The following is a 13778-nucleotide window of genomic DNA, read 5'->3' as shown; positions in this document are numbered from 1 at the left end:
ATAAATCCTTTCAGGATATACCCGTAACGCATCGACCATCTGTCTTTTAGACTGCATTTTTTCAGTAACTGACTCATAACAACAAATTCCTTCAAATTCAGCACCATGCATAAATAACATTTGATAATATTTTTATTTCTAAAAATGTTAAATACCGAAATATATTATGGTCTTTTCTATCTCCCTTTTAGTCTGACTGATGAATATAAAAAATAAGAAAATTCTATGTAATACGTTTTGTGTCAAATAGGAAACAGACTAGCCCTGTCACTGAGAAGACTAAAATCTAAATGGGAAAATAAGATTTAAAGAAATTATACCAAAATGTGTGCCACTGTATTATTAAGTGGATAACAGAATGATTCAGTTCCTCCAGGGTGTGAAGCACTCAGGATTAGGAGTAAATTCCATGAGGTCAGGCTAAACTGGTAAGGCTACAGAGAACAAGAAAATGTAAAATTTGAGGTGAATGACATGTAAGTTGAGGAATGGCAGAAAGTGATGGCAGTGGTAGAAAGCAGATTTTTACATAGTAGAACAATACAGAAATAATTCAAGAATGATAAGGAGATGAACTATGTGAAACAAAGGCTGGAACACAGGATAATAAATGAGATGAGGTCAACTGATGGAGAAGTGTGGCTACCAGGCAGATTATTAAAGATTTTGGATTTAATCCATTAAGCAAGTAAAATTCCAAGGAACTGACAGGAAAAATGTAGGCATTAGACATTATAAAAGTGGATGTTATTTTTGCATGGGCATTTTCAGTGACATCTTGTACTGAGTAACGGAAAATGTTTCCTATTTATTTCATTATTTCATTGTGCTATAGACATGGAGGTTTTCTGGGATGGGATGAGCATAAAGAATAGATTTTTGCATGGTATGAGGCAGTAATAACAATAAACACATAAATATTACCAAATAATTTAAGAAATGAGGATTAATTGAATCCTATCTTATACCTTAACTAAATTTACTATATTATGTCCATATGCATTAGTTTTATAGTAATATTGGAAGACAATTTTCTGAGGTTATGTGCCTCCAGATATGCAATGAGAAATGAACAAATAGGAGGGCAAAATTGCAGTAAATTTGACAGTCATAAAGACAGATTATTGGTCACTGTTTTGTTTTTAATATTATGGCATAGTTTGTTGCCACTCACCATATATTGCACTTGCTTCCCTGTATTCGCCATGTAATTAGTTTAGGATTATGCAGCTAGTTCTGGCCAGTGGATTGTGAAAGGCCATGCATGATGTATGTCACTTCTAGGTCAAGATGATTAACAGTATGTGTGCTCCCCCCGTTTCTTCCTTTCCCTTTGCTAGGGTAACCTTGGAATTCACATGTTACAATGGAGACATGAAAAGATGAAGAAAATGTGGTTCTCTAAGTCACTTGACTGAAGAGAGCCCTCCAAAAACTTTATAAGGAAGAAGTAAGCCTCTTCTTGTGCTAAACCAAGAGTTTACTAACTATGACTCATTGGCCAAATCTGGCCTGCCACCTACTTTTGTATATCTTGTGAGGTTAAGAATGCTTTATATATATATATATATATATATATATTTTATTACTATTTCCCCAATACATGATTTTTTTTTCTACTGTACAGCATGGTGACCCAGTTACACATACCTGTACACATTCTATTTTGCACATTATCATGCTCCATCATAAGTGACTAGACATAGGTCCCAGTGCTACACAGCAGGATCTCATTGCTAATCCATTCCAAAGGCAATAGTCTGCATCTATTAACCCCAAGTTCTCAATTCATCCCACTCCCTCCTCTTCCCCCTTGGCAACCCCAAGTCTATTCTCCAAGCCTATGATTTTCTTTTCTGTGGTCTTTTACATATTTTTAATGATTGGGGGGAAAACAAATGAAGGATAACATGTTGTGAAATATACATGAAATTATATGAAATTCAACTTTAGTGTCCATAAACTTTCATTAGACAAGAGATACTCTCATTTGTTTATACATTGGGTATGGCTGCTTCTGTGTTACAAGAGTTGAGTATTCGGTGTCACTGCTCCCCACATTCCTGGCACCAGTGAGATGGATCCCTAACATCCTGTTGTTCCTAGCTGATTTCAGTCTTTCCAATCACTACTTAGTTGAGAGTTGAAAACAGACCCAAACTCGACAAGTAAAATGACCTCTGCCAGGATACTGGAGTAAAATTTGGAAATCAAGGGATCAGGAAAGATATATGTCAGGTGTTTCTAATTGTTGGAAGTGAGAACAAGATAACTTAGTTGCTGAATTTGGTCGTTGCGTAAGATGTGCTCAGAAAAGCAGACCTGAGAACCAATGGGTCCCAAGGAGAAGGAGAGGGAGGGAGGAGAACCCTCAGACCCTCTCCTGTTCTTGTTTCTAGGCATCCCACAAAATATCCTTTTTTCTTTATTTTTAAAGCTCTTTAATTCATTGATTAATCTTCTTGAGCTAGTGTGAATGAATTTCTTTTGCTGAGAATGAAAAAAAAAAAAAATCCAGAGGCTGACCTCGAAAAAACTTTAATTAAAATGTCCAGAACGATTTCATCATTATTTAATAGGGAAGAGCTCTAGTGAAATAGAGGTAATCTGTCATAGAGAAGGCAACTCCTAGAGATATCTTACATTCCTTTCACAAAGTTTTGAATGCCTTTCTGTAAAGTTCAATATAATTTTATAGCTAAGTTTTAATACTTCAGTTTTCCTTTTATAGTTTAACTAGAGATATTTCCTATATGGAATGAATGTGTTTAATCATCAAATGGGTTACTTACTTGCTATATGATTTTGTAGATTCACTTAAGCATGTAAACTTCTAGGGTTCAGTTTCATTCTTAAATGGGGAGCAATGCTCCAACGGAATTTCTTAAAGTTCATGGATGAAGTTCAGCAGACTGAAAAGTTCCTTAATCTTGTAAGCGCAATGCTATACATGCATATATTTTCATTTTTGTTCTGTAGGTGGCTCATAGCTTTCTATGAGATCAGATCCTCAAAGGGGTCCATGGTGCAAAACAAAACAAAAGAAACTTTAACTTAAAGAAACATTATCAAAAATACATATGAAGAAAAATATATGAAGTCATTAACAGACACAGAGCATAGTATATACAACACTTGATAAATGTTGGTTCACTTCTCTCTCTCCTTTCTTACTTATTCAATCTTCTAACGTATCTGAGTGTTCTTCTCCCAATTATGTTACAATACTCTGAAGAGTAGAGACTACCTTATAATTCCTTGTATGGCTTTGCATTGCAATTAAACACAGTAAGAAACTGCTGCAGATTTAATATTTTTGTCTCCCCCAAATTCACACAGTGAAATGTAATCCCTGATGTGCTGCTATTTAGAAGTGAGGGGGTTAGACCATGAGGAAGGACCCTTGTGAACAGAATTCATGCCTTTATAAAAGGGGCCCCAGAGGGCTCCCTCACCTATTCTGACATGTAAGGATATAGCAAAAAGACAGCTATCTAGGAACCAGGAAGTGGATCCTGACCGGACATCAAATTCACGAGCATCTTGATCTTGAACTACTTCCTTTTAGAAATATATATATATTTGAATAGCTAATACAGTCATATTGAACAAAACTCAAAAGGTGCGTGGGATTGTAGCAGTGAAAATTGCTAGGAGAATAAAACTGAAACATGTTCTCACCAAAATAAAAAAGATAATTATGTGAGGCGATAGATCTGTTAGTTAACTAGATCTTGGACTACTTAGCCTCCAGAACCATGAGAAGTTTCTATTGTATATAAGCGACACAGTTTATGGTATTTGCTATAACAATCTGAATGGACTAAGATGGAAAAGATTACTCATTGTCGAAAAAAGTGATACTGGATGTGTGTGCATGTGAGTGGGATGTGTGTATGTGTGTGTGTAACAAAGAGTGGGTATATGTGTGTGTGTGAAGAATTATTTTCTTTTTCCTTTTTACAGCTGCAGCTGTGGCATATTGAAGTTCCCTGGCTAGGGGTTGCATCAGAATTGCAGCTGCAGGCCTATGCCATAGGAAAAGGATAGAAAGCCCAGAAATAAATCCAAGCACCTATGGCCAACTAATCTATGACAAAGGAGGCAGGAACATACCATGGAGGAAAGACAGTCTCTTCAGTTAGTTGTTCTGGGAAAACTGGACAGCTATATGTAAAAGAATGAAATTAGAACATTTTCTAATATCATACAAAAATGAACTCAAAATGGATTAAGGACCTAAACACAGGCCAGATACTATAAAACTCCTGGAGGAAAACATAGGCAGAACACTGACATAAACTGCAGCAATATCTTGTTTGATCCACCTCCTAGAATAATGAAAATAACAACAACAACAACAACAAAAAAAAAACACAAATGGGACCTAATTAAATTTAGAATCTTTTGCATAGCAAATGAAACCTTAAAAAAAAAAAAAGACAACCCACAGAATGGGAGAAAATCTATGCAAACTAAGTGACCAACAAGGGATTAATCTCCAAAATATACAAACATCTCATGCAGCTCTATATCTAAATAAATAAATAAATGGGCAGAAGATCTAAACAGGCATTTCTCCAGAGACAGACAGCTAGAAAAAAAATTAAAGGATGCTCAACACCACTAATTATTAGAGAAATGCCAATAAAAACTACAATGTTCTATCATCTCACACCAGTCATAATGGCCATCATCAAAAAGTCTACAAACAGGAGTTCCCATCGTGGCACAGTGGTTAACGAATCCGACTAGGAACCATGAGGTTGCGGGGGAGGGAAAAATTGGGAGGGTGGGAATAACATATATACACTGTGTTTAATGAGAAACTACTATAGCACAGGAAAATCTACTCAATAGTTTGTAATGACTTATATGGGAAAAAAGAATGGATACATTTATATGTATGACTGATTCACTTTGCTGTACACCTGAAACTAATACAATACTGTTAAGTCAACTATACACCAAAAAAACTAAATTTTAAAAAAAGAAAGAAAAGAAATGCTGTTGCCACTCTGTTGCTGTGGAAGTTCCCTGCCACTCCACTGTCACTGACCTGTTTCCTTCCCAGCTTAGAATTTCCAGTGACCACATCCCTATTGGTTGCTAGACAACCATTCCCAGAAGGCGGTCTTACTGTGCATGTGCTTTTCCTCAGATGGATGACTTGTTTTACACATCTTTATTCAGCCATAATTTGAACCTAATTCCTTCCAATATCCTCAACCATGGCTCTAAGCTTGGGTTTTGACAAACTATTACAGTGGACAAGATCTGAGATTTTTACATTTTATTTATAGCTGGTTTATTTTCTAAGAAGTCTTCTTTTTTGATGTCTCTCATTATTTTCCTCCTTTCCTATTAAATGTTGACATGCAGCTCACTGTCAACTAGTGAAGACTTCTCAAACTTACATTCTATCTCTGTGGAATATCTGTTTTCCACTTGGCTGTTTAACCATAGATTGCATTATAAACATTAATGCACTTAATGACTTTTGAACCATGTTAGGGTTCAAACTGAATGTGGTCTTAATGGGAAAATGCAGGATAAGTACAGACCAAAAAAAAGAAAGAAAAGACCTCAGGAATGTATTTGAAAAAAATTGCTAAAGTCATTGTCAATAATGTGGGGAAATAATCTAGTCAATATTGAGGCCATGTGGTAGGATATGAGAGTTCCTCATTGCTGACTTTTGAATATATTTGCATTTTTTAATAATGAAAATTTAAAGGAATTTCCTTGTTATTATTTTATTTTTAAAACTGGAGTAAATCTGTGGGCATGGAATTCATGAATTTTTTACTAAGAAAAATTCCTCCATCCTCTTCAGGACTCAATCCTTGGAATTAGGCAAGAAGCTACAGATCTCTAGTAGACCATTCTAGTCCAAGTATGATCCAACAAACTTGGAATGTTTTGGTTATAAAATTCAAGCTAAATCCTATGTCATAGTTTCAAATCAGGACACTCTTGACATTTAGGGGAGCCCAAGAGGTGGGGTACATAGCCTTCATTCCTGCCATTGTCATTGACACTTCATTCATGATTCCAGTGAGCAAGCACTGCTATAGCAAAAGAAGGAGGATGCCTGCTGTCTATAAAATGGACCATCCTTGCCCCCTAATTTCTAAGATACTCTTTTTGCACCAGGAGGTTTCTAGAGTATTCTCATGATCACAAATATTCTCAGGCTCTGAGCCTATTCCAAGAGTTCTATCCACACTGCTGTTCTCCAGATTTCCTGTGTCACCTCCATATTTGGTAACCAGCCATGATTTGAAGAGGAGGTGAATGCATTTGAGGTCTTATGCATAGGGTGGCACCATTATGTTAGGCTGAAACAGCTATGGTGAGCAAGGAGAAAGTGCTAAGTAAAGCTGATAAGATAAAAACAGAAGCTACAGACTGGGAGAAAACAGTTACAAACCACATAGCCAAAAAGGACCAGTATCTTTAAAATAAAAGGATTTTTTTTTTTTCTTTTTACGGCCGTACCTATGGCATATGCCTGGGGGTTGAATCAGAAATGCAGCTGAGGTCTACACCACAGCCACAGCAACAGCAGATTTGAGCCGTATCTGTGACCTATGCTATAGCTTGTAGGAATACCAGATCCTTAACTCACTGAGGGAGGCCAAGGATTGAACCCACATCCTCACACAGGCTACAGTGGGTCCTTAATCTTCTGAGCCTCACTGCGAACTCCAAATATAAGAAATTTGTAAAACTCACAGTAAAAAAAAAAAAAAAAATAGAAAATGGACAAATGCCACAAAGAGACAGTTCATCGAAGAGACTATTATAGATGGCAAATAAGCATATGAAAAGATGTTCAAACATCATTATATCATTAGCTATTAGGAGAATGTGATTAAAAATACAATGAGATATTAATATACACTTATTAAAATAGCTAAAATTAAAAGTTGAAAATATCAAATGCTGGCAAGGATGTGGAGAAACTAGACCACTCATATATTGTAGGTGGGAACTTAAAACTGTCTGGTCACTCTTAAAAACAGTTTAGAAAGCTGCATAAAAGTTAAACATATCATATGAACAAGTAGTCTACTCCTGAGCATTAATCCCAGTGAAATGAAAACTTGTGTTCCTACAAAAACCTGTTGGCGAATTTTGCGGTAGTTGGCAGTTTTTTGTTTTGTTTTGTTTTGTTTTGTTTTTGGGGTTTTTTTGGTAGCAGTAGCAAAATACTACGAATCTGTTCAGATGTTCTGATGAGGAGTTAAACTGCATTATACGCATATCCCCAGGAAAGCTACTCAGCATTAAAAAGAAATGATTGCTTTACTGAAAACTTTTCAAGAACCCCCAGGGAATCATGTGGAGTGAAAAATGCCAGTCTCAAAAGGTTACATATGGTTTGAGTCTGCTTATATAACATTTTTGAGAAATTTTAAAAGGTGGAAATGGAGGATAGATTAAGTATTGCCAGGGTTTAGTAACCCTGGGTGAAGGGGTACTGAGAAGGGGGCTGGAGAGAGGTGGACGTAATCATGAAAGGGCAACAGAAGGGATCCTATGGTTTCGAAACTGTTCAGTATCTCAGTCTTGGTGGCGGACACACAAACTAACACACATGGTAAAACAGTATAGAACTGAACATACACACACACGTGCTCGCACACGCACGCATGAGATATGTACAAGTAAAACTGAAGAACTCTGAATGAGATTGGAGGATCGTATTGTTTCACAAAATAGCCATTTGGTAAAAACTGGGCAAAGTGTATATGGATCTCCCTGTATTATTTCTTACAGCTGCATGTGAATCTATAATCATCCAAATAAATATTTCGATTTAAAAATTCACAGTTACAGAAAAGACCTATTAAGGGTGGTTGTTCACTTGGCCTCACAAAAGGATTGTCACAGGAATCCTGTATCTAAATGTATATATTTTACATCCAATTTATACATATTTATACATATATTTTCTACAGTAAACTGGCAAGGAGAAAAAAAAAATAGATTCTCCATTTTGTAGAAATATACCCATTGTTTAAAGTGAGTTGTACATCTTTTTACTTTCCTTTCATTATTAGAAGGCAGGCAAGTCCCATTCTATAATGACTGCTTTCAAATATTCCATTTACAAAATGGTTCGGGATGATTGCTTTAGTGATAGTGAAATCTCTAAATTCTTGTCCCTAAAGTGCTAAAGAGGGTTGGAAGGGACTCGTGTGATTTTTTCCCCAGCGGCAGGTCCCTAGCCCTACAGAAAGGCTCCCTGCTCCAAGCCAGGGGCCCAGCCCTGAAGCCAGGAGGGGAATGATGGACAGGTAAAACAGACAGGAATCAGGAACCCTGGGGCCCCGGGACCTCTCCGAGTTGTCAGCAGTACAGTCAGTGGACTCCCCTCATGATGTCCTGTTTCCATCCAGAGCGCCACATTCTCTGCTAGCCAGGGATTGGAACCGCTGCAGAGGCAACGGCATATTTTTTCTCAGGGCAAACATCTTTCATCTGGATACACACTTCCAAAATTACCAGTGGAATCATTTTGCAAAAATTTGTTCAACGTTTCCTAACTGCTCATCTTTGGAAGTAAAACAAGCATTTTTGTAAAGATGAGATCAGAAGTGCAGATGTTAATGGCTAGGTTTTGGTATGTTTCTAGGGCACTGTGGGCCCTTCCTCCACCTGCCCAAAATAAAAGATGCAAATCTTCCCTCCTATCATTACGTTTCTGAACCCACAGACATCTGTGGCTAATCGCACAAGAAGATGACTGAACTGAAGCACCACAGAGACATCTACTGGCTGGTTTCTTTTCTTCTGGTCTGGCTTTTAAACGATTATTTTCTGTGCCATAAGGAATTATAACTAATCAGCACTATTCAGTATTGCTTATAAGCACTGTATATACAGCTACACAGACAATTATATTGCCCAATAACCTGGGACAATTAATTGGAAGTCTGGAGGGACCAATGTGCTCACGGTCCAATCTTCCCATCAAAGGCACTCCACTGGTTTTATAGGGCTTCTGACAGCCAAGGTGGCAACAAGCCAACCCTGTTAAATCCATTGTGCGAGGTGGAGGAAGGGCACGGACAGGGCAGTTCGAAAATATGGCCCAGTTGGAAAAATCAAGTGATGCTATTCTAGGCTTTTTACAGAGTATTTCCTATAGCAAAGTACATAGGCAATAATGATGAAAAGAGATGAAAGTTATAAGGACTCTTTTGGGACATTTTCTTAGAATCAATTGGAAGCAGAGAATCTAAGGTTTATTTTTGAGAGAAAAGACCAGTAGTGGGAGTTCCCCTTGTGGCTCAGCGGTAACGAACCCAACTGGATCCTTGAGGACGGGGTTTGATCCCTGGCCCTGCTCAGTGGGTTAAGGATTCAGTGTTGCCGTGGGCTGCAATGTAGGTCACAGATGCAGCTTGGATCCCACATTGCTGTGGCTGTGGTGTAGACCAGCAGCTGTAGCTCCAATTCAACCCCTAGCCTGGGAACCTCCATATGCTACAGGTACAGCCCTGAAAAAGAAAAAAAAAAAAAGACCAGTAGTACGTCTTCAAGTCTGTTGGGCTTCATCCTGGGAGAGGCTGACTACTTGGACAGAAAGGGAAGGTGGCTTTAATGTCCCTACCTCATGATCCATTAATAGTTGGTAAATCACTTTTCTAGAATTTTTCAATGGTAGTTCTGTACTTGTAGGCTTTAAGGACACTTTTGGAGGCCAGGTTATTTTAGTTCTCCCTGTAGAAAATATTTTTTCCCAAATACAGTTATAGAGAACAATGATGGCACAAGCTGAGCTGTAGGGTATTTGACTGAATCTTGATTCAGTTATAAAATGAATTTGGAACATATGACTTGATTCATGGGTCTTAAGTTACCCTGGGCCTGGATGTTTGACACAAAAAGTCATGATTGACCCCTGTGGCTGTCCTCTCCCTCCTGCAGGAGATAAAAATGGAAGTTTATGATAGAACCAAAGACAAACATAGGATCTTTCTAGCAGATTTCATGTAAAATCTCTGTTAGTTTATAACAGAACTATATTGGTATCGATTTGCAAAAGAGAAATAAAGAGGCACACAAAAGAAAAGTCACATTTCCTCTGGACTATTCAGATCCATTTCAGAATCGATCATATTAACCTAAGCATTTGCTATGAAGTAGGATTCCTACGTTTCTGTTGATTATGAAAGCAACACAAACCCCTTATTTTCCCATCATGTTCCACAGAAAACGACTGCCACGAGTTTGCTGTATATTTTTTGGTGTTTACACGCAAATGTAAATATGCATATCTACACTAAAGCATGAATATAAAAACATACCCTAGTATTTTTTTGTCACCTGTTTGCTGTTTTTTTCTAAACTAATTGTGTTTAGGGTCTATTTCCCTCATAACACAAATATATCTACTTTATTCCTTTGACATGCATTTCTATATTTACCCAGATATTAGCTGTTCCCCAAGTCCTGGTTTGAAGACCATGTTCTTTGACCCACAGCAGTCAGCAGAGGCTTTGATTTTTCTGTTGAGAGTCCTTCCCCATCTCTCTGAGCTTTGCTACAGGTGTCCTTCTCTTACAGTATGATGCATCCTGCACCTCTTCCTCTAAATCCAGCAAGCAAATGGACAATCCTCTCTCCTTGTCACCATGCCACGCTTCCTTCTCCCTCTTTTCCCACAGAGTCACCAACAAGCAGGACATAAAGGGCTGGCTGTGTTTAGACATGAGTCAGCAAAATAGATAGGAGCCCTGCCTTCTTGAAGATTAAAGCAGTGTCTTTCTTTCTTTCTCCTTCTCTCTCTGTTTCTTTCTTTTGTTTTTTTAGGGCTACAAGTATAAATTCCCAGGCTAGGTCTACGCCAAAGCCACAGCAACACAGGATCTGGAGCCGCGCCTGTGACCTACACCAAAGCTCAGGGCAATGCTGGATTCTTAACCCACTGACCCACTGATACTAGGCAGGATCCTCATGGATACTAGGCAGGTTCGTTACTGCTGAGCCACGTGGGAACTCCTATATTTCTTGATTAAAAGAATATATGAAGAAATCAGGAACCTGAAGCTTAGAGGGAATATGGGGGAGCCCAGAGGATCTCAGTTAGGAAGTGGCAGAGCTCTCATTGCAACTAATCTCATAATCAACCCATTCCACTGATTTAAATACATTGGGATAAAATATCTATTTATCTCCTTTGTAAAGACCTCAAAGGGAAAATTGTTTGTTTGTTTTTCATTTTTTAAAGTTTTATGCAAGTAGAGTTGATTTATAATGTTCTGATACTTTCTCCTATACAAACAAAGTGATTCACTTATGTACAAACAAAGCGATTCAGTTATACATGTACGCACATCTATTCTCTAAGATTCTTTTCTCACATAGATTATCACAGAATAAACCAATGGGGACCTGTTGCATAGTACAGAGTTGTCTCTTCTTTACTCTCTTGAATACCTCAAATCTGAATGTTCCTTCCAGAATACCTGAAGGCTTTGGCCATATATTCAATGAGACTAATGGCCGCCCAAGTCTCTTAGAAGAGCTGGAAGGAGAGAAAATATGGAGGGAAAAGGAAAGAAGGCATGTCTCCACATCCGAGGAACAAGGATAGTAGTAGAGTCCACTAATGTTTCCTTTTTTAATATGTATTTTTAAATGTGTTTTTTATTATTATAGGTTCCTTTTCATAGTGGATACTTGACATCAAACACATGTAAATCTCTTAAAAATATGTTAATTTTCAGAAAAAATTGCCTAGAACTAATGATAAAAATATTTCACTTTTATTGTAGTTTCTATATGTTTAATTATTAGTGAGGTCAAGTGTCTCCCTCTCTATTTATATTCACTACCTGCATTTTTTGTTTTCTGTGACAAGCATACCCATGGCCTTTGTCCATCTCTCTTTTTGTGTGTCTATAAGTACCTTATTAATGTGCAAATGCTCAGGATAGGTAAAGAATATTTAAAGTTCTTTTTCCTATATGTTAAACATTTTTTCCCCAGCTTGTAGTTGACTTTGGTTTATTGTGTCTTTTCCAAATAGAAATTTGTGGACTTTTAATGCAGTGTTATTCACCAATTTATCTTGATAGCTCTGAGTTCTGATATGGGATGTACAGCATCTCTACATAAGTATAAATTTAATTTTCTAATTTTTAATGAATAAAATGACATGACATAGTAAGCTTTTTTTTTATAGCATAACTATTCAAGTACATAGAAGTTATTCAGCAAATTTCACCTTAATTCTTTCCTTAAGTTCATATAGAGGTGAATCCTGGCAGAGATGAATTCTGGGCAGAGCCTTAGATCTAAAGAATATAAAAAAAACTTCCTGAAGATCAGATACATAGTATAGTGACTATAGTAATAATACTGATTTGTATACCTGAAGCTTCCTAAGAGAGTAGAACTTAAGTGTTTTTACCACACACAAAATATACATGTATATATATAAAACTATGAGAAATGAAGGTTATATCAATTAGCTTGACTGTGATAATAATTTCACATATATCAAATCATCATGATGCACTCCTTAAATATTTACAATTTTTTTTTGTCAATTATACCTCAATAAAGCTGGAAAAAGGAAAAAAAAAAAAAGAACTTCCTATGTCCGAAAAGGAAATGAGGTAAAGCTAAAAGAAAAAGGGAAGTGTAGGAACAAATAGAGAACATAGAAGAGGCTCTTCTCTCTCAGTTTCTCAGATGGTCTTGTTTGTATGACCAGTGAATCCCCAAGGCTTCTGGGGTTTGTGCTGTGAGCCATTTTAATGGCTGATTAGCACACAATTGATTGGATTAAGCATGCAGTCCTCCAAATTAGATTTTAAGTAATCTGACTGACCCTGTTAGACCCTGTATGACAGAGAATCCCTGGGGCAGGTGCTAAGGACTCACAAAGGTGAGAAAAGAGGCTGTGCACCAACAAGTCCTTTACGGGACAAGGAGCCAACAAACATGGACGGCCAAGGTCAAGTGGAGAGGGTCATGGAACCAGGGTTTGCTCAAAGCCCAACTCCTCCCTTTGCCACCTGTGCCACTGAGACAACTCACTTAAATTCTTAAGACTTAGTTTCCTTTTAAGAGGAAATGGACAAATTAATCTCTTTCTTTCAGGGTCATTTTGGTTAAATGAAATAATGATGACTATAGTACATTGAGATTATAACCAAATGCAAAGCAAATTCTTGCAAGGCTCCTTCCTGAGTTTCTCTTTGTATCTTCTTTTAATGTTTCATAATCTCAAGGCCTCATCATTCTCTTATCAAGAGATGTTATCTCTTATTTTATGTAAGACCCTATTTCATGGGCTACTGGGCTATTATATTATTGAATAAAACATGAGTTTTGCTCATTAAAAACAATCATATAAATTAGAGAGATATTGATAAAAAAGGCAATATTTATTGGGAGATTATTCTGCACTGGATACTTAATTCTTACTTTTCACAATTATTCTAAAGGCTACATGCTATTTTTATCTTCATGTTACAGGTGAATAAACAGAGTTAGGAAACATGTCCAAGTCACATAACCTGTAAGTATCCAAGCAAATATTCAAACTCAGATGTCTATAAATTCCAAGTCCAAGTTCTAAATCAGGTTTAAGCCCTATGTTATACTAAAAAGTAATAACAAGGTGGTACAATATAACTAGAATGTGATAAGTGATATGAGAAATACAGAGAGATTTGCAGAGGAATGCAGAGGAAAAGTGCCCACATTTGGCTGCAAGAATTGAGGAAGACTCCATATAGGAGATATTAGAG

Source organism: Sus scrofa, chromosome 1 (genome assembly GCF_000003025.6).
Source record: "Sus scrofa isolate TJ Tabasco breed Duroc chromosome 1, Sscrofa11.1, whole genome shotgun sequence".
In the NCBI taxonomy this organism is placed as follows: Eukaryota; Metazoa; Chordata; class Mammalia; order Artiodactyla; family Suidae; genus Sus; species Sus scrofa.
Note: the sequence above shows the minus strand (reverse complement) of the source record.